Raw genomic sequence first — 5,891 nt, 5'->3', positions numbered from 1 at the left:
AAATCATCATCCTTTTTGGTAGGATGATTATCTGCTGCAATGGCGTACATGTCAATGTCTTTATCTTTCCTGAATATATATCACAGACCGGATGGATGAAACTAGATCCGGGGTCTTCAATCTCGTTCGATCTTCACTCTAAGTACAAGTCGATCCATGTGAGAAATGTTCTGAAGTCGAACATGGAAAGACATCGCTTGATTACCAGTCAATGATGTAAACTGTTAACAAGCGTGAGAGGAATCACCGATAATGATAATTACCCTCAAGGTACTGCAGTACAATTCACGTGGTGTGAATAAAGGTCTTGGCGTCGAACACCATGCAAAATCTTTCGGTCGACGGTCATTGATGTATACCTATCGCCGGAAGTGAGAAACCTGCGATTGAGGCATGCAAGCTTCAAAGTACTGAAGGGGGTGTTCCTAGATCAACTTCTTGGATAATGAGCTGATGTCGACAAGAAGCGATCCGTTAAAGGAGGGCCTTAAGGTATCCCACATCAGTGACACGGAACAGAGCAAATGATTTTGATGGAGGTGAAAACGATCTGATGATATATGGTTCAGGGTGGCGGTCATGAAAGGATGAAGGATAATGTATGGTAGTGGATGGGACACGGTTGACTTCTCTGGATGACTTCTCTTGAACATATCGGCGACACTTGTGTGATGGATTGGTAGCATTTACCCCAACGATGGATGGTATGGCGAGACCATGGTGATGTGACCGGTGAATGAAACAACCCAACCCGACTCAGGCACGGAGCGGAAGTGTCATGTTCAAGAGCGACTTGCTACCAATAAAAGTTCCTTGAGTTTCTTCCCAATTTTTCCCCAGTCATTTCTGACCAGTACCTCTTTATTTTTGTCAAGCTTGAGGAGGATAACATATGCTTGTTCTATAATTTTCCCTTCGGGAAAACCCATCGCTATGTTTTAACGAGCCTAGCAATAGTGAAACTCGTTCTCGTCTAAAGACAAGTTTGTCGCTATTAATGCTTTTTAACGAGTCTAACGACAAAGATAACTCGGTCCTTTTCAATTTTAGAGAGTCTGAAAAGGTACGTAAAGGTAACTCCAAAGTTCCTTTTTCGTCATCTAATCCCTTAAGTCCGAAAAAGTATAAAACAACACAGAAGGGATGAATTTTCGATAGTTTTAACGAGCCGAACAAAACAAGCGCTCGATCTTTTTGTGCAATAATCCCTAAGGTCCAAAAAGATTAAAATCTAGAGGATGGATAGCACTTCCGGTCGGTTTAACGAGCTGGAAGGCCAAAACTCGGCAATCTTTTCATATTTTACGAGTCAGATGAAAAGAGCTTAAAGCAGACTCGTCTTTTGAGGAACGAGTGATAAAACGGGTTAGCAGCTGATTCCAGGTAAGCTTTGGAATTTCCAAATCACGGCAGTGTCACAAGGATGGCTAGTGAAATCACTCTTCCCAGTTGTTCCTCAAAATGGGTAAACAATCAAATGGAGGTGAATGATCGGCCAATGGAAAAGTGGAGGTGATGGTGAAAACATGACCAAGGCTTTAATGGTTGATAATTTACATTCACAGTGGTTATTTACCGGGTAGTTCATTTTTTAACTAGCTTAAACGCGGATTGAAACACTTGCTCGATCTTATGTTTATTTTTTAATGAGCATGAACTATGTGCTAAAACTGCTCGATTTTATGTTTATTTTTTAACGAGCATGAACTATACGATAAAACTGCTCGATTCCAGTCATAAGATAAGAATGTCTCATTTAAGATGCCATTTTTTATGGGGCTTGCACCTCATAAAGCTTTGCCCCGGAATCCTTTCTTCATGCAAGTTCGGAAACGACTAATCCTACGAGTTTAAAGGGTTAGACCTACAGGTTTAAAGGGAGGACCTAAAAATTTAAAAAAATAAATAGCCGCTCCTTGCTTGCACTCCAAAAGGTTTGCATGCCCCCAGGCATAAAGTACAATTTCAAGGTTACCCCTCAATTTGCAGATAAAACATTTGTTCTACCAGGAAAGGCCTACCTCTTTCAGGTCACCCAAAGATTGTTTCATTAATTTTTCAAAAAAAACACTTCTTCGGCAATGTCTACCGACATAGACAAAGGTGAGAGACTCCGTCTGTCAACTCACATAACTTTGACAAAAGAATCTTATTCTAGAATAACCCTCTTCCAGCATGGGCGGGGTACAGACTAGTCATATTCTCCCGCGAAAACCTACCCTATACCCAAAGTTTTCCTGCCGAAGCAGACCAGGACGCATGCCCCCTGGGTTCCAGTCATATCCTCCTGAATTACTTGCGCTCATCAGGAGGACGGACCGTGGGTTGAGACACTTCTTGCGTGAAGAGACCATTTAGGGATGGTACATGACTATTTGTGATGCGTGATCCGGGAAATGAAAGCTGGTCCACGAGCTTGACCACTCTTCCTTCGTGCGGAAAACAGATTACTCTAAAGAGTGAGGAGACAATGGCTCCCATGCAATATATATAGCCTCGTCCAAGGAGTAGGTTATAATCCAAGGGTCCTTGAACGACCATCACGTTCATTTGAACGGTCTTCCCTTTCAATGTTATGGGCACATTGGGGAGGATCCCTAAAGGTCGACTGGTTCCTTTATCGAACCCTGATAGATTTCTCATTTCAGGCAAAAGCGCTGGCGAACCAAGCGCTTTCCAAGCAATAGAGGAAAGGATACTCACAGATGCCCCCTCATCAATGATGGTACCAGCCATTACCATTCTGTATATTTGAACGATAATTCTGAACGATATACTGGCTGGTAACCGGGGTCTGCCTAGTTGGTTCCAGTCGAAGGACACAACCAGGTTGCTTGGTGGTAGGACCGAATAGACGGCCGGATATCGCTCTGACGAACTTCCTTCCTGCAATAAAGGAATGGGTGCATTGCCCCCATGTTCGTCAGACTTTGTGTTGATGAAAAGAATCTGGATGGTGTCATCCTTATCCTCTTCAGTGACTGTATCATTCGAAGATAAATCCTCTAAAGGCAAGACTGGGTCAACTGCCGCCTCGAACTTTTGACTTTCATCTGGTATGGATTCAGTCGATTTATCCTCAATGATAGACGCTTCAGCTAACCACTTGAGCTGGCCAGCTGGATTCTCAACTAACGAAGGACTTGGCAAGAGTCTTTGATATCCAGGAGGAAGTCGTAATGGTGAAACCGGACGATCTTCCAAGACTCTTTTGACCTCGTCTAAGAAGGGACAACGGTGGAGGGTATGGTCGCCTTCGCACAGTCTACAGGGAGGTCTAGCCTTCCCTTTCTCTCTAGGGACTTCACTTTCGCTAGTTGACGGTGTATTTTCAACATGGCTATCAAAGGTTGACGACACCGGATTGAGCAAATGGGGAGACCAGTCCCTTAGTATCCGAGGGATGCAGGGACAATCTCGGTGAAAGTGGTCTCCCTTGCAGATGACACATGGCGATCTAGGCCTGGTCAGTGTTGTGTGTGGGTTTTCATCAGACGACACTTGTTTTCCCTTATTTGCCTTTGGCTCCTTCTTCTTTTTCTCTTTCTTCTTCTTTTCCTTCTTCTCCTTAGGAACTTGGTTTTTAGTTTTACCAGTTCCGTTACGTGAAGAGGAAGGAAGAGAGGAAGAATTATAAGAAGTAGAAGGTTGCTGGGAAATTCTAGACTCGTCTAATTGTTGATTCGACTGTTCAGGAATAGTGGTGTTCTGAACGACATTGATTGAGAAGATCCAGACCGGCAGGCCAATTGTCAGTCCTGGAAGCGACAATGTGGCCATATGGGGTGCACCAACATCTCCCCAAGAGGAGAAAGGACTAGGATTTCCACCAAGGGGAATTCCTTGGTTGGTGGGCTCCATTTTCTCAACCTAAAGATCAACGCAGGAATAGAGGGTGATTGTTCTGTTTAAAATAAATTTTTAACGACGCTTAGACACAACTTGCTTTTTCACTTTTAAAGAGTCGAGAAAAAGCTAAAGATGACTCTAGTCTCCTTCGATGTTTTAACGAGCCCGAAGTGACAAATGCTCGGATGGACTTTTTATGTTATAGAGTCTGAAAAAGGCCAAAAGGAAATGTTCTGGAGTTCTAGGCAGAGGGTGTGCCAAACTTTTCGCAAAACCGCAGAATACTTTTTAGGGTATGGGCGGTCGATGTTCCTGAATGTTGTGTTCAGTGCATTGCGATCAGTAGGGCGGCCGACACGGCTTCCTATGGATAAAGGTTATATTCCTATAGGGGTCTCCCAATATATACGCGACGGTACGTGGGAGCACAATCCATACTGGTACTAATCGTCCCTCAGGAGGAATCACCCAACCATCAATGAGGCGACCAGTGACCAGGTTTTACGATGCCAGAACACGTCTCTAGCCTAGACCTCTATGTTGTGCATTATGTTGCAAAGCGTTGTTAAGTTCATTCAATTTATTTTAGGTTGATCTTTTTAGAAGTTTGCCTTTCTGGATCACCACGAGATGTATGATACAATTCCTAAATGCAGTAAAAAGATGATAAGCAAGCTTTATATCTTTTCAACAATGAGAATCCTAGCTACAAAGGGAAAATAAAGACATCATCTTTTCTCAAAGAGCATAGAGCACACAGTAATGCACTTTTTCCTAAATCAACATACAAACTGTCAAATGCAAATGCACATATGCATGTATTTGTTTTTGCTTTCTTAATATTGATGCCTAAAAAGAAAGTTGTTATATAAATTTGAATTTGAATTCAAGTGAAAACACAAACAAGTTCATTTTTCAAAATCAAAAAGACGATTACGACACTTTATGATTTACTTGTTTCGACACTTTGAAATGCATAAATTCAAACCAAAAGACAAAAGTAAATGCTAAGTCAACTGTGAACAGCAAACAAACTCACTCCTAAGATCAAAACGACACTTACGACAGGTCTAGATCTAGGGGCGACAGTATGACTAGTTTACTCTTGTAATGGGAAACTGCAAATGATGTAACAAATACACAAAGAACAAATACAGTTTCTTTATATAACTGAGGCGGAATTGAGGCAAAGAAAAGGGGTTTCAGATAGGTACACTGACTGATAACAGGCTGCAAAAACAGAGATGAAAACTGAGCAAAAGGAAGCAGGGAACCACAGCTGCACAAGGCAAAGACTGATCAGCGCACCCTCAACACAGAGGTTTTGACATTCAGCGCAGGTAGCCTTCACGAGACCTGCGTTGAAATGCAGAACCCCTTCACAGGGTCTGCGCTGAAGCAGAAACGAGAGTTGTTTCTGGGTTCTGGGTTACAGTTTGCAAGTTTTTCTACAGTTTTTGGCCGGATAAAAGCTATCAATTAGGTACAATTAGGAGGATGATTTATAGGAGGACTAAGATCTATCACAAAGGGCTGTTAGAGCACTTGTGGATCAGCTTCTCAGATCATAAACAGGCCCAGTGAGAGGGCTAGAGTAGCTGGTCTCTACTTTGCATTTGCAAGCAAATGCAGTTCGATTCGGCACTCTTGAGTTTATGAAATGAATAGCAATAGAAACACAAGTAAACCAACAAGATACTCTCCCCAGTGGAGTCGCCAATTTGTTGTTGGTAAAAGTATCCAATACGGAATGCCCCTATCCCACTCTAAGAGGTGATAGTGCCTTAGCAACAAACAAGGAAAGCCATCTGAGTATTCTTCTTTATGAGATGCAAATAGAGAAAGAAGGATCTAACTAACCGATGTCTTCCGCTAGTTGGTCGATCCAATCAATCTCTCTCTTTCGTTCGCTTCCCGCTGCCTGCTCTTTCACTAGTCCAGCTTCACACGGTTCCTGCAAGATCACAAGAGCAGAAGACTACACGAAAGATATAGATTCACATTCATAACTAGTTTAGGATCAGATATAAACTAAATATGCA

The sequence above is a fragment of the Pinus tabuliformis genome, chromosome 4_1 (genome assembly GCF_031772625.1).
Source record: "Pinus tabuliformis cultivar Carrire ecotype Pingquan chromosome 4_1, CPIR1, whole genome shotgun sequence".
Lineage (NCBI taxonomy): Eukaryota > Viridiplantae > Streptophyta > Pinopsida > Pinales > Pinaceae > Pinus > Pinus tabuliformis.
This window is presented reverse-complemented; position numbering follows the sequence as displayed.